The sequence below is a fragment of the Monodelphis domestica genome, chromosome 8, assembly GCF_027887165.1.
Source record: "Monodelphis domestica isolate mMonDom1 chromosome 8, mMonDom1.pri, whole genome shotgun sequence".
Lineage (NCBI taxonomy): Eukaryota > Metazoa > Chordata > Mammalia > Didelphimorphia > Didelphidae > Monodelphis > Monodelphis domestica.
The window spans coordinates 56,815,119-56,839,253 of NC_077234.1; the positions used below are offsets into that span (position 1 = coordinate 56,815,119).

Here is a 24,135-nt window from a genome sequence, read left to right on the forward strand (position 1 = left end):
GGAACATAACTCCTGAAGGACTAACATCATTTATTCTGGGTATTTTTTAAAACATATGAGGTAAAACATGAATTGTTGTGATTTGTCTTTCTTATGAGACCAGTGATTTCATCAGCATGGATGGTACTAATGGAACCCCTCTTTCTTCCGATGCCTTCTCTCCTATTGCTAGTGTAAAAGGGATTATGTACCAAAAAAATATACAAGAACATTACACTAATCTCTAAATTGGAGATGTTACATGCAAATAGGAAAAAGGGCCACTAATATACATATAAGGATTTCCAAGGTAATTTTAAAATGTAATATTATTTATGTTTATTACATTTTTATGTATTTTGTTAAACATTTTCCAATTATACTTAAAACTGTAAGGCTTTTGAAAAGCAAAATGATAAATTTTACATAGAAATCATTCCACTTTGGTCAGTGAAAAAGGAACAAAATAAAAACATAATTTTTAATTTGGCAGGAAAATGAAAATAAAATCATAGGGGATAGATTTCTAAGCATACTCTCAAGTGTAATCTTTAAAACTCCCACCACTATGATACCTGAAGGGGTTAAAAACAGTGGTCATCTGTATTATAAGTGCAAATATTTCCTGTTCTCAGATACCACTCTGGTAAAGGAAGTAGGCAGTAGAGTTGGACACAACTGAACAACATATAAGACTACAAGAATGGTTACATTGATATAGTGCCTATTATGTTTCAGGCACTGTGCAAAATGCTTTAGAATACATAATATCTCATTTGATCCTCACAATGACCCTGTGAGGAAGAAACTTTATCATAGTAGTAGAGGAAACTTGGGCAAACAGAGGTTAAACATTTACCCAAGGTCACACAGATATTAAGTATGAGAGGCCAAATTTGAACTCAGAACTTCCAGACTCCAGACCCAGGCTCTATCCCTGGCATCATCTAGCTGCCTCCCTGTGACTAAAATTACACCAATTTTTGTCCTGCCACTGGACTTCTATGACTCTGGAGAAAAGAGTGAGCTGTCAAGACATCACTCTGATGATGTCCACTGGACCTCTTCAAAAATGGAACAACAACAACTTTATCGACATTACCATGAGTAATTCACAATATTATCCTAGTTACAAAGACAAATCTAAAGCCCTGCCTTTTAGAATTCCACACACCACATGAGGGAGGAAAAACTGAAGCAAACATAAGAGAGAAGTAGCCACAGACGCTTCTCTGCCCCTGGGGTGATGACAATCATGGTGGCCAAAGAAGGCTTTAGGCCTCCCTCAGAGCCACCACCTACACTTACTTTTTCAAAGGCTGGCTTTTCTTCTATGTTATCCAGCCTTCTTTTCTCCTCCTTTCATGAGTGGGAGGTAGTCACTTCTGAGCCTTCAACCAAAGGATATGCATTAAAACAAATCTGTTTTCCCTTGCTCCATGAAAGAAGAATATAATAGTATGGAATTTTCTTTTCTTTCCAATTTTATTGTCATGCAAAAAACACTCCCATAAAAGAGTAACAATATGGAAATAGATTTGGAATGATGATACATGTAAAACCCAGTGGAATTGCTTGTTGGCTCTTGGAGGAGATTGGGAGGAAGGGAGGGAAAGAACAGGAATCATGTAACCATGGAAAAATAGACTAAATTAATTAATTAAATAAATAAACTAAAAAAAAAAACACTCCCATATTGGTCACTGGCATAAGAGCAAATTCATACATAACCAAATTTGAGAGCTACAAAGAAACTCTGCAACTTTCTCATTTTCCAGATTACAAACTTGATGAGTGAGCCAGAGAATGAAATCAATTTAACTTGCCTATGGTTACAATGAAGATGAATAGATAATCTGGGACTGATCAACTTGTCTCTAGATTTCAGGCATTCTTTTGAAATTATTCTGTGTTAGACAAATAAGCAAGAGCTATAATAGAGTTTACGATGAAGAGTTTACCTTTGGAAAAGATAGATCATTTTGTATATTCACACTTTCTTCAGAAGAGTTAGTGTTGCTTTACAAATCCTGGAAAGAACTTTTAATAATAAGCCAATATTACTAGATTTATTTAATATACAATAAACCTAAGGTATGCCTCAATTAATGAACTTTTCATTTCAGTTCAACTCAGTAAACATTTATCGAGCATAAATACACGTTACAATGTGCAAGGCACTAGAGAGACAAAAACAAAAAGAATCCCTGCCTTCAAGAAGTACAAAGTGAACTGGAAGCTTCCATTATACTCTGCACAACATATACAGAGACAAATAAATGTAAAATGTATGACAACATAAAGCATTGGGGGAAGTACTAACAACTTAAGGGGATGAGGAAAAGGTAGTATTGAACTGAGCCTTGAATTGAAAAAGAAATTTCAAGAAGCAACATTAAAGGAATGAATTCCTGGAATAGGATATAGCAATTGCATTGATCATGTTCACATTTATTTTGAATGATTTTTGAAAATAAAAAGATCCCCAGTGGCATTTTCTTTCATTAGTATCTTGGAACTAGGGAGTGAACCCCCAAGACTAATTCTGGCTTTCTGTTCATCAGGCAATTGAAATAAAAAATGAATGTGGCTGGGGGCAGCTGAGTGGCTCAGTAGATTGAGAGCCAAGCCTAGAGATGGAAGGTCCCAGGTTCAAATATGGCCTCAAACACTACCCAGTTGTGTGACCCTGGGCAAGTCACTTCACCTCCATTGGCTAGTCCTTACCATTTTTTTTCTTTTGCCCACCAAAACACTTTATTTAAAAAACCGTGAGAAGAGTCCCACCAGCCCTGCACTCGCTTCTTCAGGACTCAGAGGCCAAGCATGCCCACACATGCTCCATGTGCAGGGCGCCCTGGCTGCGCCTCACCAGGAGTCCTGCATTCCTGCCTCTTCCAGAGTTCTCCTGCCCGCTGAAATCCTGTCTCTGTCTACTCCTGGCTAAAGGGCAATGGGCCCTGTCGGCTGCCCGAAACAATATTGTTTCTAAGACAGAAGGTAAGGTTTTTTGTTTTTAAATATGGCCACCAATTCACTTACATAACATCTTTCACTGAAAACATCACTGGTTTTTATTAGCAATGCTTTTCCGGCTGGCACCTCACTGGCCTGATAACACTTCACAACTACAGGAGTCGCCAAAATTCCTAGGATCATCTAAATAGAACTAAAAATGAATGAGTCTAAGCTCTAAGAGGAGTTAGAGAGAAGGAGAATTCACTAGGACGGAATTTTACTTGGATGTAATTTGGAGCTTTCTGACATAAAAGAATGCTTAATTATTTTAGGATTTGTATGTTGTGCCAATGACCATTTACAGTGACTTAATGTTGAACTAAAGCTCCACCTGGATATGGTCTTGATGCTGACTTATCACTTTATTATTTGGTAATGAGTACAATTAAAATTATTATGACAATAATCTTTTCTAAAACTTCCACATGCTATGGATTATTGATTGCTATATCTAGATTCTACATACAAGTAAGTATCGACTATCAAAGAAAGAAAATGTAGATCACTGTCCAATGACTGTCAAACAGGGAGAAACATAAACTGAGACAATGATCTTCTTGTATAGATTGATTTTTTTTTCTGTCCAGATCAGCTTAGTGCTAGCTATAAATTAATTTTGTTCACTTTACAAATTTAATCCAGATTCAAAGCACTGGATATGGCAACAACTTGGTACTATTAGGCTTTATTAGGCTTAGGATCAATGGTCATTTTTGTTCAAAGGCTTTAAAGTGCTTAATCTTAGATTATAAACTGCCAAACATCTACCTATGTGTGCTCCACTATAATTAGTCATTATCTTTTTAAACTATTGTTTCTGAACTTTATTCTAACAAGTAGATCATCTAACACAGCTTGATGATTTAGAAATTACTCCTTTATCACTAATCAGTTTTTTATTATAATTTCATGTTTGTGTGTGTGATGCTTGCTTATCCAATGCCTCTTCACTCTGCTCTTGAAAAAAGTGTTCATGAATGTACCTCCCTTCTCTTTGGAGAGGGAGGGGATCATGGCTGCAGAAAATTATAGAAGCTGCCTGATACAATCACTGTGTTACTTGTTTTACTTTGTTACAATGAATGGTTCACTGATTAGCTTTAGTGGGGCAATGGTATTGCCAGAAACAATGATGATTTAAAATGTTTATTGACTAAAATCAAAAGTCATTAATAAAGTATTTTTAAAATAAAAGTACAAATGACATATAGGCTTGAGATTTCTGTAAAGTCTACAAAGCATTTGTCTAGCTCACTTTTTAATTCCTACCTGACACTTTCCAACATTTTGTTTTGCCATCCTCCCCCAATGCCCTTCTTTTCATTGAAGTCACATAGCATATGTTGACTTAATTTGAGGGAGTTTTTCAAAATCTTCAAAGAATTTCTCTACTTCATCTGTGGCATAAAGGATGATAAGAGCTGTATGATCAAAAAAGGAAGTATATGGTTCAGGTAGCAAGAATAAAAAATAACAACAGACCAAGTGCTCCATTAATAGGCACACAACTTCAAGAGATCCAGAGAAAGACCTTTCATCCTGTTGGGAAAATTCTCTCCGGAGGATTTGTGGGAGAGCATAGGTAATAGCTTCCAAGAATGAGAAAGCAATGGAAAGCAAGGGTGGGAATTCACACAGTGGAAAGGAGCACAAACATTGATAAGATAACAGATCTGTTACTAATGGTACTGAATTCCCTATCATATATACTATCTCTTACATATATATTGTAATTTTAATTTAATTTTTCCAGATTGTTATTTTTTAACCTGAATTTAAAGAATTCTCATTTAGGGACATATTTAAAATATGTTGTTTTCAGAATCTTCAGAAGGCTATGTACAGTAGCTTCACTATATCTTTTTCTTTCCTCTCTACTTCTTTATTTCTTTCTACATTTCAGACTTCTAACTTATTTCCCTTCTTAAGTGCAAATCAATGGTTAACCTTAATAACTAGTTCTTCATTTCACAAGTCAACCAAATCTTAATTAATTTTTGACTTGCACCAGGAAAAAAGCAAGTCAGTGATGGAAAAGCTGAAAGATCCCTGGACAGAGTGTCAAAAATCTTGGGTTAGAATCTTGCCTTCCACATTCTCTAGTTGTATAATCTTAGGCAAGTCTCTTTCCCCTTCAAATTCCCCATCTGCATATGGAAATAATAATTTTAATATCCAGCTCCCAGAATTGTTGTAAAGAATGACATAAAATGCAAGCTGATATTGGCTAAGAACATGGTAGTGGGTTAAAGGCATTTTGTCTGTGGCATCTTTTAATCTTAGGATGGGTGAGAATCTTATTTTCATATGAAATGCATTCACTGCATATAGCTATGGAATATTTAGACAAACTAAATTAGAAAGTGTCTCACATAGGATATTTGTTTTATTATAATGTCTCTCTGAAATTCACAAAGCAACTACAACTTCTGGAAACTGGAGAATTCCTTCTGAAGGGGTGTAAACAGAAGTTTTAAACCAATTTTGAAAATATGATTTAGTTTTTCATAATCAACCATCCAATATGATAACATTAAGTGTTGTAACTTATACATGTTCATCCTTATGCATGCATGAAAAGTTACTAAAGGAAGTTCACTTCTAAAGAAGTCATAATAATTAACAGACTTTAAGTCAAAAATGCTGAATGCCAACTTATGGGACAGAGAAAATGGGAGCAAAGGCTTTAAGTAAAAAATGCTGAATGGCAACTTATGAGACACAGAGAATGGGAGCAAAAAGACAGCATGATTAAGTTCATTACAGTAAGAGAAAGAATTTAAAGACCAACTCGTCCAACTTCATCATTTTACAGATAAGGAAACTGAGATCCAATTAGGTCAACTGACCTAGAATGGCAGAAGCAGGAACCAGGATTCTCTGACTCCTAAATCCAGTGTTCTCACCCACCAAAGCTGTTGTCAAACTTCCCAGTAATTAAAACCATAACCAAATATGCTCAGAATAACCAGGGCACAAGCCAGTAGATTCTGTTTTTTCTTCCATTCTTGTTACAAATTCAGACATGAATATGGTTTGACTGAGTTCCTGTCTGAAAGATCATCTAATCCAACACCCTCATTTTACAGTTGAGAAAATCGAGGATCAGGGAAATTAAATTACTTTCCCAAGGTCTCACAAGTAGTAAGTCTGTGAGGTGAGATTTGAACCTAAAAACAATGATTTCAAAGCTAGCACGCTTTCCTTTCTATCCTCCTAGGACTCACATCTCAGAGTTAAATAAAACAGACCTGGAAAGAGACATTTTAGAAGAGTGGAAAGTGATCCTTGCATTTGCTTCAGTCTGCAGGAAAAGAGAAGGCCTAGAATATGTCCAGTAGGCTAACAAGGGAAGTATGACAAAGGAATGGGGAGGGGAGAAAGGGAAGGAAGGAACCCAGAATCTACAAAGGAAGACTACAAGAAAGGAATGTGCCATTTCACATCTGTTGCATATCTAGAGGAAAATGTAACTGGGAAAATGTCGAGCCTGTTATGATACCAAATACAGAATTTTATTGGAAATAAAAATAAATAAATGAAAAATGAAAAAATAAAAGAAAGGGATTCCATGTTTCTAAGCAAAGCAGATCAAATGCTTGCTTGAAAAAGGGGCCAAGTCAATTCCTTCTGAATCATTGGGTTTAGGTTGTCATCCCTCTACCTTTAGGCATCTGTTAAGGACTCACTTCCAATTTTAGCCCCATAGGAGACTCACAAACTACCCTGTCTTTTTCTCCTTCTCCACCTACTTGTTTTGGCCAGTTTTTCCTCCCGGTGACCAAATTAGATGGCTGCTTTTAAGTTGGCTAGGATGTTTCTGATCTCCTGGATAGTTGTGAGTCTCCATTTTTTTCCCATAAAAACCTTGCTCTAAGAAAGCTGGAAAGTATAATTAGAAAACATTGCTAATGCACTTTGAACATCTTAGAGAGGTGTTATAAACATGATTGAGGGGTAGCATTATATAATGAGAGGAACTTTGGGTTACTCTTAGCTCTGTCTCTAACTAGCAATAAGCCCTTTGGAAATGGATTTCATCTTTTTTTCCTTTCCTATAAAATTAGGGGAATGGTTGGATTTGGACTAGCAAATAGCTAAAATTCAATTATGCTAATTAAGTGAATATGGACTAAGGGACTGAATTTGTTAGATCTGAGCTATTTCACACATCCCTTGTGATATGTTAATTTTGAGAAAGCCATTTCATATCTCATATGCAATTTTTAGTTCTATAACAGGACTGCATTTAATATTTGAGGACCTACAGGTTTTTTGTTTGTTAAAAAAAAAAAGAGAGAGAGAAGGAATAAACACTTCTCAACATACCAAACGAAGATGCCTCTATCTGCCTTATTCATCCCATGACATCATGGGCCATAGTCAACTTAAGTACACCATTTACATTCTCAATATAATAAATGCCATTTTCTCCTATTGACTAAAGTTCCTAGCATTCTCCCTATGTTCTCTCCACCCTTTAACTGATTATTCTCTACTATTTTTTACATGGAAATAGGACAAGAAGACAAAAACATCACTAGATATGGAGTCACAAATACTAGGTTTAAATCTTGGTTCTGCCATTGAATAGCTGTGTGATTTTGGGAAAGTCACTTAATCTCTCTAATTTAGTTTGCTTATCTCCAAAATGGGGACAATTCAGCATATATCATATACCTCACAAGTTCATGAAGACTGAACTCGATAACATATTCATCTGAAAACAAAAAAGTATTTCACAACTATTTTAGATATTGCCATTTTATATATTGCTATTTATATATGTTGCCACTTATAGATTAACTTGCATTACTGTCTTTTATATTTGGAGATGACACTATTAGTGTTCACGTCCACAGTCTATTTTGTAATGTGCATATGTAAAGCCTAGACTTTGATTTGCAAAGCTAGTATTTGCAATGTCCATCCCAGGTAAACAAATTACTGAGATCATCTCTTCAGATAGAACATTTAACTTAGAAATGCTATCATGCATTTGGCTTGCATTTCCCATCTTGATTTTCAGGGACTAATTATGGACTTATATATATCCAGCTGTAATCAAACCTCTTTCCTACCATTCTCAACCAAATTCCTGAATTATAAACTATGTTCAGAAAGTTCTGATTTTCCTTTCAATTAACTGTCTTCTCAATCCTTTCCACTGCCAATTCTCTGTACTTTAATCATCTTCCTTCTCATCAATTCTTTTGCACAGAATTGTATTCTTCTCTCTGATTCATCAGTTAATTGGGAATATACACCATGTGGGAGATGTTGGTTTATCTTACTTCAATCATCATTGATCCCCTGACAATGACTTTTTTCAGAAGCTTCTATCTCTCTGGTTGTAGGGATTCCCTGAGAGCCCATCAAATGAACTCAAGTCATCAAATACTTAAGTGACTACTACTACATGTAAAGAATTGTGCTGTGTTAGAAATAGAAGGATGAAAAATTATGAAATCCCCGTCTTCATGAAGGTTATCGGTTTAATAAGGTCATGTGATACGAACAAATAAGGATAACACAACATAGTGAGGAAGGAAGGAAGGAAGGAAGGAAGGAAGGAAGGAAGGAAGGAAGGAAGGAAGGAAGGAAGGAAGGAAGGAAGGAAGGAAGGAAGGAAGGAAGGAAGGAAGGAAGGAAGGAAGGAAGGAAGGAAGGAAGGAAGGAAGGAAGGAAGGAAGGAAGGAAGGAAGGAAGGAAGGAAGGAAGGAAGGAAGGAAGGAAGGAAGGAAAAGGTGGCACCTGAGCTGGACACAGATGGAAGCAAAGGATTTCTAAACATAGAAATACATAAAAGCATTCCACTAATATAGATGGTCTGGACTAGTACATGGATGTAGGAAATGGGAAATTGAAATCAGGAACAGCTAGATAATAATGACAGGTAGGTCATGCAGTGGATAGAACACTGGGCTTGGCATCATCTTCCCGAGTTCAAATCTGGCCTCGGACACTTACTGTGCGACCCTGGACAAGTCACTTAACCCTGTTTGCCTTAGTGTCCTCATCTGTAAAATGAGTTGGAGAAGGAAATGGCAAACAACTGCAGTATCTCTGCCAAGAAAATTCCAAATGTGGTCAGGAAGAATCAGATACAAGTGAAACAACTAAACAACAATAACAACAATAACAGCTAAAATTTGATTAGTGCTTATTATATGGAAACCACTGTTCTAGAAGCTTTAAAATTATCTCTTTTGATCCTTATAACGACCCTGTAAGATAGGTGTCACCATTAACCCCATTGTGCAGATGAGGAAATTGAGGCAAACAAGGATTAAGTGATTTACCCAGAGTCACAAAGCTAGTAAGTGTCTAAGACCAGATTTGAAATCAGGTTTTCCTGACTGTAGGCCTCGTGATCTATTTACTAAGCCACTTACTTGCCATGAAGCCAGTAAAATGGTTTTGCCAGAAATTAGACTCTTTAAAGGAAAGTATTATTGAAATGAAGTTGGAAAGATAAGTTGTATACAAACTACAAATGACTTGGCTAAAGTGTTTGCATTTCCTTCTTTTACCTATGTGAAGAACAGTATTATAAAAAAACTGAAAAGATAGGATGGTGCTACATAGAGTATGGAGTATTTAAGATAAAAGAATTTGAAATTTGCTTTATTGGCACTAGGGAGATACCTGAAGATCTTTGTGCAGAGAAGTAAATGAACCACAGCTAGGCATAAAGAAAATTATTCAGACTGTAGGGGAGGAAAAGGAATGAATTAGAAATAACTATTAAGACACTATTGCAGTCATGTAGGAAAATGACACTGGGGTGGGGGGTTTCTAGTGGAGTAAGAGCATTAGGTATAGAGAAGAAACAACTGATTTATGAAATGTTATACAGGTGGAATTGACACAAGTTCATAAATTATTAGATAAGAAAGTCACAGAAGAGGGAAGAACAAAAGAGAGCCACAAGGTTAGGAGAGATTAGGTGAATGGTGAGGTAACGATAGAAAAAGTGAAGTCAGAGTGTAAGGGAAAAGATCATAAACTCAATTTTAGGCATGTCAAGTTTTAGGTGCTCATAGACAACCAAGTAGTGATGTCCTATAGGTGATTGTGTAAAAGAATTCTTTATTGTCTATCCTGAGTTAACACTAACTTAAGTACCTCACCAGATTGTGAAGACAGGATTAATTCTCCTTTGTCTACCTTTTAAATTGAATCAACAAAAGACTGAACACCCTACTTAGTGCTCAGTGAGAAGCCATCAAGATACTTGGAGAGCTCCACCCTTTTTTAATTCAATCAGCCAGAAACTTGTACATTCTTTTAAGAGTTCACACAAGAGTTCACACCCTCAGAAACTGTTCAATGGGGAAACTGAACCTTTTTGATGAGAAATTGACCTTCAGAAGGTGAAAAGTTGATCCCACAGGCTAGACAATTTGGAGACTGTGATTGACCCCTGTGAAGAGGGGAGGAGACAAGAAGTCACCATAAAAGCAAGCCCAAACTCCCTCAGAGCAAAATGGTCTTTGAGAAGATAACCTGAAGAGATTGTCTTCTGGAGATAGTGTTCTAACTGGAGAGAGTCTATGAGGGAGCTTTCCTGGATCATGGGCTTGGAGCTCAGCTTCAACTTAGACTCTGACTCCTGGACTACTTCGTTGGGTGAGTGAAAGGCTGACTACTTTTCTAATTTCCCAAGAGACTAGCTTCCACCCTGGAAGAGGCTGCATGGTTACTTACCACCAGCCTTCCTGGTCAAGATAGTACAGATAATTTCTCTATCCCCCTCATATTTATCTTCTTTATTGTTTCCTCTCTATTTATAAATACTTGTAAATAAATATTTTGACTCTAGATATAATAAATATTGGAGACCACATAATTTCATAAAATTATTGTCCAACCATTAATTTTCAGCTTTACAATGGGAAATGCAGGTGCACAGATCACAAATGAGACAGAACTAGTGATATTATCATCTAAAATGATCTCCCCAATCTCTACTAGAAGTTTATAGTTGAAGCTATTGGAGTGAATCAGATTGGCAAGGTAGATAAAAAGGGAAGGCCAATAAGAGATCCTTAGAAATTCCCATTTTAAGGGAATAAGAAAATCATAAGGAATCAGTTGAGGCAGAGAAGAGATGAGTTATGGAAGTAGAAAGTATCTCTGAATAAATGTAAGACTTAAATTAATGTCCAATACTTCAAGTATTATATTTTATAAAGTTTATTATCTAACAAAATAGAATCACGTGACTAAGTTTTTCTACCTGCTCAAAAAGTTTGCTCCACTAAAGCTGTGACAGGAAGACAAGAGAGCAAGAGACAGAACTACACAGAATTTATATCCTGTCTATGTCAGCACATAACAACAGGAAGAAAGTGGGGTGCTGGGAACCATAGTTTTTTTAGGGTAACAGATTCTACTTACACAATCACCCCCTGGGATCCTTTGAGGAGACAAGTCTCCTCAAAGGATCATGTAAACATAATATTGCAATAATTTGGGGATAAAGGGAAAGAGAATAAAACCAATGATTGCTAGGCACATTGACAAAAAGCCAATTAGGGGGCAGTCCCCTTTGGCATAAAAGTATACATTCAAAACAAATACATTCAAACCCTTAACAGTTCAATTTCACTACATCCCAAAGTTCATTCTGGATCTTTCAGTGCAACATGAGGTTTCTGCAGGCATCTCCATGGTGCCTTCTCCAAGCAGTTCACTTCCAGGATTCTGGGAGGTAACAAGTTTCTTATCCTAAAATTACTCTCAAACAAGAAAAACTTTTATAAATCTAGAATTTTATGACAATTATACAATCCCGCCCCCCCCCCAGGGTGTTGACAAACACACAGATCAACTCAGGATATGTTCATTTTCACTAAGAAAACAGCTTTTCAAAACAGTAGTATAACAGCTAATTCACATTCAAGAACCACCAAAATCCCCCAAATCGTAAGAGCACATTTAATGACAATAGCAAACAAACCAGCTATTATTATGATTCACATGAGTTGCTGTGTGACATTTTTAAAAAACTATGAAGCTATGGATACTTCTCACAAGTTCTATAGATCTAGCAAATCTTTCAACCTTGGCTGAGATATTTTTAACAAAGTCTATTACTGTCATAATTCCAAAATTTGGCAGAGGAGCCCAGAAAAACACAAACCTCTGTACTGCTGATGAAAACCTTTTGGGGTCTAAAATGTCACCAAGAATCTAGATCATTCTGGTAGAAGGGTAGAGTAAGCTGAAGATACAGAAACATCCAGAAGCCAGTAGGCTTCTTGGGAAATGCTCCCTCTTGGGAGTCATCCAGAGGTACTACACCCCCTAGGAAAACCTTCCCACCTCCTGGATGAGATTGTAACAGTCGTAAAAGGCATGTCTTTATATATCTCATCCACTACACTTTTATAAATGTCGAGGTGGAAAAATACAACAGCGCTATTGCTCTTTACTACTAAATGGACCCTTACCTTTTGTTACAAACAACTCAACGGCAGGCAAATGATGAGTCAGAGGTATTGGTGCTACTAGATATCTAAAAATCACTTCTCAAGACCCCTTAAAATCAATCTAAATTCTTAGGTCTTTAAATTCTCCAAAGGCTGTATACAGGTTGTAACCAGTTTGATGGAGTCCATCCATCATCCTCTATGTGACAATTAACAAAGGCAAAAAAGAACAAAAGGCCATTTAGGCAACATGTGACCTCAATGGATCTGGTGACAAACTTTTTAGACTTTTTTAGAGAAGAGTTTTAGGAAAGAAGATTGGAAAGAGTAAGGAAGTAGCAGAACCAAGTACAAATTCTTCAAGAAGATTAGAAATGGAAGGGTAGAGAGATAGGATGGCAAGTAACTGAGATAGAAGACTTACTTGAAGAATAGTTTTTTAAAAATTAAAGGGATCTGAGAATGTTTTTAGACAGATGATGGGGATAAGCTAGTAGAGAAATAGAAATAGAAGATACACGAGGAAGAAAAGAGGATGGTGGCTAGAGTAAAGCTCTTCAGAAAACAGGAAAGAATGGGATCGACTTTATGTAGATATAGGGTATAGTTCTGAGATTAGGGGAGAAGGAAGGGAGATGATAATGCTGAGAATTTTTTCATATTTTTTTTTGTCCAATTACATGCAAAAACAATTAATAACATTAGGGTTTTTTTTAATTGTGTCAAATCCTTTCCCTCCCTCCCCAGACCACTGAGATGGTGAGAAGACTGATAAAATTGTGCATATGCAATCATGTAAAACATTTTTCCATATTAATCCCTTTGTGAAAGAAAACTCAAACAAAAAAAATTAAGAAATGGGAGCTGAGAATGTTTTTAAGAACAGAAAAAAAAAAGAAATGAGTTCTCTTTGGATAGCCTTAATCCTTCCAGTGAAATAGTAGAGTATGACAATTACTATTAGGTGTTAAGATTTGCAGTAAGAGAAGAAAGAAAATTTTGCTGTGATGAATGAAATAAGAACTTGACAAAGGTCATGTAAAAGAATTGTTGAGTATCACTGAAGACCTTGCTGAGATCATGGAATGCTTAAATTTGTACAGGGTAAAATCAGTTCTACATCTGGCCTTTCTCCATTTGATGCTCAGCAAGCAGAGCAAAAGCCAAAAAATTGGATGGTGAAGCTACCACAGGATAAGCATTGACAAGCACTTCCACACTTCTCTGTCCTTTGCTATGCATGTCCAATCTCTTGCCAAGTTTTGTACCCTTCTCTAGAACACTTCTTAAATCTTTCCTAATTACTCTCTATATGTTCACATCTGTAGTTGGGGCCCTAGTGAACTCTTACTCAAAGCAGTCCCGGACTTCCTGCCTTCTACCTTCATTGTTGGTAGGGTAGGAAAAAAGCATTGGTTCTAAAGTCAGAGAATCTGAATTCAAATTTTGACTCTTATCACTTACCAACTATGTAGATTTCAGGCTAGTCATTTAACCTTGTGAGGATTCAGCTTCCTCAATTATAAAAAGAGAATATTCAAAAAGATGAACTCAGTGGTTCCTTTCCTATGACTGCCAAAGCTATCTTCCCCATCTATCAATTTGTTTTTGACACCAACCAAGGACAAGTCTACATTGATTTTCCGTTACAGCAAAGACTGGGATCAATATTCTCACTTTCTCTCTCAAAACATTGCACCACTACCTTTGGCTTCTCCTTCACTCCTTCCATCAATGAATAATTATAGAGCATTTACTAAGACACTGCAATGAATACAAAAATTTTACATAAGGCACATCCCTGACCTTCAAAACTGTTACAGTCTAGTAGAAAATATATACACAAAAACCAAGATATCCCAATTTGTTTATATTAAATTTTAAAGGGTTTACACAAACAAAACCAATGCAGCCAATATTAGAAGGAAAGCAGAAAACTGGGGAGAAAAACTGGTAGCAAGTTTCTCTAATGAAGTCCTCATTTCTTAAAAAATAAAGAAGGCTGAGTTAAATTTATAAAAATGTTACAAGTCATTCCCAATTTTAAAATGGTCAATGGATATGAATAGGCAGTTTTCTGATTAAGAAATCAAAGCTATCTATAAGGAGAAAATACTCTAAATCACTATGGATTAGAGAAATGCAAATTAAAACAATTTTAAGATAGTACCTCACACCTATCACACACATATCAGGATATGATAGAATAGGAAAATCATAAATGTTGGAGGGAAATTTAGGAAAATTGCAAAGCAAAAATCCAACCATTATGGAAAGCAATTTGGATCTATGCCCAAAGGCTACAAAATGCTGCATACCCTTTAATTCAGCAATACTGCTACTATGTCTGTATCCTAAAGTGATTTTTTTTTTAAGAAAAAGGATTTATATATACAAAAATATTTTAGCAGCACTTTTTGTGGTGCCAAAGAATTGGAAATTGAAGGGATATCCATCAACTGGGGAATGGTTGAACAAGTTGTAGTAGGTGATTGTAAGAAAATACTTATATGCTATAAGAAATGATGAGCAGAATGATTTCAGAAAAACCTGAAAAGATTTACATGAACTGATACAAAGAGAAGGGAGCAGAACCAGGTAAACATTGGACAGAGTAATAGCAATACTGTATGATGATCAACTGTGAATGACTTAGCTATTCTCAACAAAAGAGATCCAAGACAATTAAAAAATTTAAATTAATATCCAATAACTCCAAGTATTATATTTTACAAAGTTTCTTGATAATCACTTGAAGTAGAAGAAAATAAAAAGAAGAAAAGTAAAAAGCTGAGTAAAATCCTCCTGCCTCTCACCTCACCCTACCTCCACAGCCACCTTTCCTGGTGAAGAGAGTGAGAGGTGGGGCTACAAAAAAAACTTATATCCTCCCTATGTTAGCATACATAATGTGAGAGGAAACATGGGAAGCTGGGATTTAGAGTTCTGGAGAAAAAGCCCTAATTATATAATATCACCTACAGAGAAATAACTGATAGAGACTGAATGCAAATGAAAGCATATTAAATAAACATATAGGACCTCACAGGCTTGTTACAAGGATTAAACAAGATAAGATATTTTGTCCACTTTAAAGTACTATGAGCCAACTTGTATTATGAATAATCACAATAAAGATCAAATGAAATAGTTCTTACCCTCAAGGAGCTCATATTCCATAGGGAAGGATTCAGTATGTATATAAAAAAATAAGTACAAAGTAATTTGAGGAGAAAGAGAATATTAAAAACAGGAAGGATTAAGGAAGGACTCAAAGAGGAAGAAGAAATGTCAACCACATAAGAAGAGAGATGTGGGATAGTCACTCAAGAAGATGAAAGTTGAAGATTTAACTGGACAATCCTTCACTCTGAGGAGAGAGTTAAAGTTGTGGGAGAGAATGAAATTCTTCCCAGAACACAGAAAAGAACAAAAGACCGAAAAGAGAACCTCAGTAGATGTCAATATTTTAGAGAGAAAGAAGAGCCAGGTAAGAAGACAAAAAGAATAATGGAAGTGCTAGGAGAAGAGTTTAGAGAGTGCTGTATTGCAGAAATTCTTCCAGTCTGGTCAGGCCCATTTGTTCATTATCTGTCCTTTTACTCCCCACCCCTCACCCCCTCCATCTACTCTCTCCCATTGTTGCACATAATGATCTCCTTGCTATTTGAACTTCCTCTTCTGCTTAGGATAACCTACCCCAGGCTTCTCTCACTAAGCCTTCTCCTTTTTCTTTCACTCAAGCAGCTCTTGAAACCCAACCTTCATAAAACTGATTTTTTTTCACCCTGTCCAACCATCCAATTCACACATCTCCCCTTCACTCACCACTTAAAGAATAGACGAAGGCTTTGCACTTAAACAATGATAGTACTTTATGTATTTCTTCAATGTTTGCTCAGTTGCTTACATATCCTTTTTAACGTCAAATCAATGGTCTCAGTTTGAGATCATAGGCTTCTATTAGAGAGCACCTGTGTTTAACTTTCACCTAGGATAAAACAACATAGAGAGAAGTACCTCATAAAGGATGATAAAGTTGGCAATTCACTTTTCAATTCAACAAACATTAAATACCACTGGGTACAAAACAGGGATAAAGATGAAGATCAGATCAGTTCAATTGCTACCTTCTACCCAAATCACTTGTTTTTACCTCATACATAATTTGTGCTTAATTTTCTGTGATATTTTGTTTCCCCAAAAAGAATGTCAGCTATAAGCTCCCTGACAGCAAGGATTGTTTCCTCCTTGTCTTTATATGCTCAGTTCTTAATATCTAACACCTAGCAGATGCTTAATTATAAATAATAATATAATATTAATAATGAATGTTTGTTGATCAATCAGTCATGATGAAGATACACTAATGACAAGCCTGGTGTTCAGAAAAGTCTTCCCTTCCTATTTGGTTAGTCTACATAGCCCTTGTCTTTATTCCCACCTATCCTTAGACTAAAGGAAAATTTTGCTCCACAACAGCTTCTTGGGGCAGAGTCAAAGAGATTTAAATGAAGAGGTTGGGAAAAATAGCCCCTTTCAAAGGAGAGTATCTTGTAATGCTGTTGGAAATCTAAAATTAATTTTATTAAATCTCTATTAGAGAAAACTTTCTATTGAAGAGAAAGTTTATGTTAAGCCTTAAAGGATTTGAAGGGTAAGGCTAATGACTGATGATAGACAATTTCTAAACCTTGGAAAGACACTGATAGGATCCTATGAATAAGTCACTGGAAAAGTAGTTCATATGGAAAGAACTTCTTGTCATCCTTTTGTTTAAACCACTTTATAAAAATATTTCATACAAGTGGAAAAGGACGCTAAATAATCCTGCTGCTTTGAAGTCAGCAGATTCTGAGATTTTATACTAAGGTGGTCAGTAATTAACTTTGTCACTTTGGGTAAATTAACATCTCTGAGGCTCAGGCCTCTCTACAAAATAAGGGAGTTAGACTAGACGACAGAAGAGGACCCTAAAAACTCTGATATTTTATTATTGAATCCACATTTAGTATGGGCAAGAAACAAATATGTACATATGAAGAAACTCTTTGCAAACTGTAAAATATTATAGAAACGAGACCTAGTGTTGTTTCAAAACCTGAAATGTAAATTCTATATTCTAGAAATTGTAGATTACTTCTGATAGGTATAGTTTTGTATGTAGGTGCATATTTTATCAATTAAATGTGACCACAAATTTCAAGAGTAAGCAAGAATAGAATGAACCAGGTCTGGGTTTGAATTCCAGTTCTGACTCTTATTAGCTGTGATCCTGAAGGTCATTTAACCTCTGTAAATCTCAGTTTTTCTCATTTGTAAAATAGGGATAATTACCTTGTACCACTTATCTCACACAGTTGTCATGAGAATCAAATGGGATAATACTGGTAAAATGATTTATAGCTTACATAACATAAAGTCGGCTATTATTATTTATCTCTCTGATCCTTGATAATAAGATTCAGTTCCCAGAACCCGGACAGACTTCAGTGGGTCACAGGCTGCAAAAGAAATATTTCAGTCTTGTTTACTACCACACCTACCCATCCAACATATCCTTCTCAGGGTTAAAGGTATTGTTTAACCTGTAACACAGGACAAGTGAAATGGGGGCAGGAGAAATGGGAGTAAGCAGGGTAGGGGCAGCTTTATGTTTCATTCATCAGAAAGTCTTTTAACCCTCCAAGTCTTTCTAATGGTATCAAACAGGGTATTACTCTTGTCTGGAGGGGGAGGGGGAAAGCATAGCTAGGTCTACCATGCAGAGGCTTAGCCAAATGGTCATTTAAAAATGCTAATAACGACTGCAAACTCCAAACTGCAATGCCTCTTTTGACGAGAGAGCTGAATCTTGGTTCTTTCCTTGGCAGTAAAACTCAGAGAAACGAAACATTTTCTTATGCAGCATCCAAAGTCCCTGTCCCAGAAAGGGAAACTACTGATAGGATTTCATTTCAGCCCTATTGATCATCCGCAGCAAAGCTCAAAGGCAAACAAACAGGTCACAGTATTCCAAGAAAACAGATGAGCCCCAATGCAGCAGCACTAGCAATTGAAAGTTTTGAGGATGTTTGGGGGGAGGGGGTTAAAATGACAACTTTTCTGGATGTGTAGCTTCATGCAGGTAAAAACAACGTGGCTCTCATACTTCCTTTGAAAAATAATGCGTAAAGCCTTACCTGTAATATTTCTATGTAGCCACAACCAAGTGGGTGTACCCATTGAAACTCACTTCCATGAACAACTACCGTAAACTAGGACGAAAAACTATAAAACATCAAGTTCATACACCCTAAAGGTTTTTTGGGTTTTTTTTTCGGCACCTGCAGCCACTAGAGAAAACACACCTTAATCGTGCAAGAAATAAATATCAATTCCCTGTGAAACTAACAAACGCGCCCAAGTGGGAGAAACGCAGCAGTTCCGGAGGGCGGGGTGGCATTTTAAGGAGTTATCCAGGGGCTCTGGGAGCAACTTTAATCCCCCTCCCCACTTACGGGCTCGGGCTCAGGCTCCCAAGCTCCCGGGAGGCTACAGCTCCGCCCGCCAGCGTTGCCTCCCTCCTCCACCTCCACCTCCTCCTCCTCCACCTCCACCTCCTTTTCTTCTTCTTTTCCTTCTTCTTCCTCCTCCTCCTCCTCCTCCTTCTCCTCTTCCTCTGCCCCAGCTCTCTCTGCAGCAGGAGGAGAAGCTTCCTTCTCGCAACCAGCACCTTTTCTCACTACTGAGCATGCCCAGCGCCGGAGTCGCCCAAGAGTTAAAAATGAGCAGATTCCACCTTTCCGGGTTTTGTGGCCACTCCAGGCAGAGAGGGCAGAGGACACACCTAGTGTGAGAAAGGAAGACGGTGGAGGAACAGATGGGAGATGAAGGGACTCGGGGCAAAAATATGACTTAGGTTGATGAGACGAATGTAATAGGTTTCCCGTAAGTAAAAGCACCCTCTGCAGGAAGTACTTTGAATTTGTAAAGTCTGGTTAATATAGGGAGGTAAATTCCCACCGTCCCCACGGGTGCAAGTCCGATGCTACCATTGCGAAGGGTCCCTAGGACATTCCTCTGAAGAGCTCTTGCCTCCTGGGAATAAGTTGAAGCCATTAAAAGGGCTTTGGGGAGGTTGTTTTTTTTTCTTTCTTCCTCCTTGGGCAAAGACAAGTGGATGTAGTACAGAAGATAATAGAATGAGAGCGGGAAGGCATCTCAAAGATTACCTAAACCAGATCCTTTATTTCCCGGAGGAGGAAACTGAAGTCTAGAAAAAGTAAACGGAGCTGGCTGATGGGTTAGGATTTGAACACAGGTTTCTTGACTCCAAATCCCTTGCTCTTTGCACGACTACGTTTCTATGACTTTTTCCCTACTTTTTAGCTTGGGGTGGGGGATGGGGGGATGAAAAGCACAAAGGCGAAATATTGTCTCATGTGAGCCAAGTCAATGGAATGCAGCCTTTTCTAGGAATTTTAACTAAATAACTTAATAGTGATTCCATCACTTAGTTACTTGTCTGCCAGAGCTAGGGCTTACCTCTTTTCTAAGATAGGAAACTAGAACATTCAATATCTGCACCACATCACATAGCCCTAAATTCTATTATTATTGTGAAAATATTCTCCAAGTAGCACATATGTGCAGCAGATTCTGTGTTCCTTAAGGGCTGAGACCATATTTTATATTTTTCTTAATAGCTAGGATTTATGTTTACAAATATGAAAATTGAATCTGAGAAGCTAAGTGACTTTTCCAAGGTCATATAGTCAGTAAATATCTGGAATAACATTTGAACTCAGGTCTTCCTCATCCCCAGTTCAGTATTCTGCTGTGCTACCTATCTGCTTCCCTCAAATCATGGAACTTAGCACCCAGTACCTAGTAGTAATAGTAAGAGGAGGAGGAGGAAGAGGAGGAAGAGGTAGAGAAGTATAATGATAGAGAAAATGTATGTAGTGCTTTAAGGTTTGCAGAGTACTTTACACATATTATCTAACTTGGACCTCAACAACCCTGTGAGGTAGGTGCTGTTATCCCCATTATCCTAATAAGGAAATTAAGATTTCCATTCAACAATGGAAACAACTAGTTAGTATCTGAGATAAGATTCCTTCTCAGGGTCTTTCTGATTCCAAATCCAGTGCAGTATTCATTACCCCACCTAGTGCTTGACAAATATTTGACTGCTGTAATAATAATAACAATAACAACCACTAAAACACAGTGCTTTAAAGTATGTAAAGTGCTTTACACATGATCATATTTAAACTTCACAATGGTCTTCTTAGATGGGTCCCACCATTATTATTATCCTTCATTTACAGGTGAGCAAACTGAACCTCACTGATTTGGCCATAGTCACACATAAGAATCAGGGATAGATGTTTTTTTTTCCTTTTTTATTGTCATGCAAAACATACTTCCATATTGGTCATTGACGTAAGAGCACACTCATATGAAACCAAAACCCCAATATTAAACCAAAAATACACTGGTGTGAAAGACAGGTCCAACAGTTCTTTCTCTGGAGGGGGACAGCATTAGGGATAGAATTCTAATTACATAAAATTGGGGCTGTGATCTTTAGGGTGAAGTTGGTAAGAGTCATGGTTGATGCCTTCATTTATTTAATTATAATCTATTAAGTATCTACTATGTTCCAGGCACTGTATGTACTTCATTCTGGGCAATACGAAGAAGAAAATGAAACAGTAGCTATTCTCCAGGAACTTACATTCTGTTGGGAGGGGAAAACATGCATGTAGAAAAGCAAATACAAAGTAATTAGGGGTGGACACTTAACCTGTGAGCATTGAAGGAAGCCAGGGATTCTGTAAGACAGAGGTAAAGAAGAAATGCATTTTAGACAGGGGAACAGAGGCACGGAGATAAGAGAGAGAATATATAGGTTTAACATTCTGATTTCACTTTTGCAGGACAAACGCATCCAGTTTGTAGCACTTAAGTTTATACTTACTGTGTAATTTTGCCATGAAAACAGGGATAAAGTTCCCAAACTGTGGTCTGAGGCCCCCTGGGGGACTGTTAAGTTACTGCAAAGGAGCCTGGGCCACTATACTGGGACCAAAGCACTGACCTTCATTTCATTCCTATTAAATATGCATCTTGATTTATTTACTGGGGCAATAGATCAACAAAATATTTTTATTGAATATGTCACAAATGTAAATATACTATTTTCAAACATGTGGAAGACCTATGATTAAAATTAAACATCGTACTGTGAATAATGCTCCAAAACACAAATAACAAGTGTCATGTAAATTACAAACAACTGACATGTGGACATCACATCCTTCCCGCTGAAAAGATAACAAAAAATGGAAATGGTCATTGTTGGAGGGGCTACAGAAGAATAGACAAATGAATCACTGGGGATAGAGCTAAACTGGCCCAATCATTCTGAAAAGCAACTTGGAATCATATCCAAAAGATCACAAAACAATTCATAACCACTGAGCCAACAGTACTATTACTAGGTATAAATCCTCAAAGAGGTCAAAGATAGAGAAAGGACCCAAAACTATCAAAATGTTTGTAGCAGCAGTACTTTTTGTGGTAGAAGAATGAGAAAAAAAGGTGGAAGGAAGGAAATAAAGGAAGAAAAATGAGTTCTGACTAATGGGCTAAGCAAATTATGGTATGTTAATACAGTAGAATATTATTGCAATATAATATGATAAATTTAGAGAAAGCTGAAAAACATATAAGCTAATGCAGAGTGAAATAAAACAAAAAAAAACATTAATCATACTAATGCAAGGGAAAACAGCTTTGGAAGATTATTTATAGAACTCCGAACAATGCAGTGATCAATCATGGCTTCGGAAACCTGAGGCTAGAGATCTGGAATGAGATACATTTTTAGACATGGCCAATGTCTTCAATTATTTTGCTTAATTATATTTGTTGTTGTGAGACTCTAAGAGGGAAGATACCAAATAAGTGGAGGAAAATATAAAATCTTTTTAATGATAAAAAAGGCAACTGAGAAAATATCAAATTAACGTGAAATTTTTGTGAGTCAGCTCCTCATGAGTCAATTGGAAACATGCTTAATGAAGGTATTAGTATCCATCAGGCAGTAAATATTTATTGAGTGCCTACTATGTGCTAACATTATGCTAATGATTAGGATTACAAAAAGAGATTTTAAAAATTCCCTGTTCTTAAAGAGCTTCCAATTTAAAGGGGGAATCAACAAGCAAATAAATCTATATGAAGCTGGCTGAATACCAGATGAATAGGAAATAATCAACCAGAAGGCATGGGAATGAAGAGGGATTGAGGAAAGCTTCCTATAGAAGGCATCGTTGAGATTTAAAGGAGACTGAGATTTAAAAATACTAGTTGAGATTTAAAGGAAGCCAGGAAGGCCAGGGATTGTAGTGGAGGAAAGAGAGCATCCCAGGAAAGGATAACCACAGAAAACATCAGAAGCTGAGAGACAGTATCTTGATTGTGGAGTAACCAAGAGACCAGTGGCACTGGATCCAAGAATACAAATTGAGGAATAAGGTGTAAGAACACTGGAAAGATGGGAGGGGACTGGGTCATGAAGGGCTTTGAATGCCAAATAGAGCATTTTATATTTGATTGTAGAGGCAATAGGGACCCACTGAGGTTTATTGAGTCGGGATGCATATGACCTGGCCAGATCTGTGCTTTAAGAAAATCATTTTAGTGGCTGAATGGAGGATGCACTGGAGTAGAGAGGATACATTTGAGACAGGAAGATTCACTGGACAGTCTGTTGCAATAATCCAAGCAGAAGGTGATGAGGTCTTGCACTAGAGCTGTATCAATGTCAGGGGGGAGAAGGACATATTCAAAGTGTCACAAAGGTGAAATTGTTATCCATTCATGATAACAGAGATAGTGAGGAATCCAGGATGACACCTCGGCTAGCCAGAGGGACTCAGCAGATGGGGAGGACATTCTTTTCTAGGTCTCTAAAGATATGGCTTTAGGTGCCTGGCTGATGAATTATTACTTTATCATAGAAGTACTACTGAGTCCTCAAACAATTTTGAACAAGAGGGTCTGATAGCTAGTCTTTGGTCTTAGGAAAGATGCTATATGGAAAACAGATGGAAAAGGTAGGAGACTAAAAGTGAGGATATGAATTAGGGGGCTATTAAAATGGTCCAGGTGAGAGATGATAAGGACCTGAACTGAAGTGGTTGTGATCTGAGTCAAAAGAAGATGTTGAGGAGATACAGCACTATAATCTGAATAAATGCTCTGATATGTTTTGCATGATAATACATGTATAACCCAGATAGAATTACTTGCCAGCTCCAGGAAGGGAGAGGGATAAGAGAGAGAGAGAGACAATTTGGATCATATAATCTTGGAAAGCTTATATGAAAATTAATTATTACAAGTAATTGATAAAATAAAATATCTTTACTAAATAAATAAACACTCTGGAATGTGATCCATTCTACATAATTTCAGGTATGGGTCTGTGAAATCTGACTCTTAAATGTGTTTCATGTTTATAAAATATATTTTAAAGCAAACCTTAATAATTAATGCTATTCATTTTAAAGTAGATCAGGTTGTGAGCTGTCATATAAAATTTTTCATGCATCAAAATTATAAACTTTTTGGATTAGCCTAAACTTTATAATTCCTGCACCCTAATCTTGCCACAGGAAATGAAAAAGGATATAGTTTTCCTGTG

General features: G+C 36.8%; 1 protein-coding gene across 3 annotated transcripts in view; it reads right to left on the reverse strand.

Moving 5' to 3' along the window:
- Positions 1–19,243, reverse strand: part of PLS1 (plastin 1) — a 147,696-nt gene extending 128,453 nt beyond the window's left edge. The window contains exons 1-2 of one of the 3 annotated variants that reach the window (XM_056807957.1): positions 18,935–19,238; positions 16,263–16,425 (exon numbers count right to left, since the gene is read on the reverse strand). The gene's annotated coding sequence lies outside the window, so the exon portion shown is untranslated. Of the gene's footprint in view, positions 1–16,262; positions 16,426–18,934 lie in introns of all 3 variants that reach the window. The other 2 variants (XM_056807956.1, XM_056807959.1) reach the window with 2 other exon arrangements.
- Between the last annotated feature and the right edge of the window lie 4,892 nt (positions 19,244–24,135).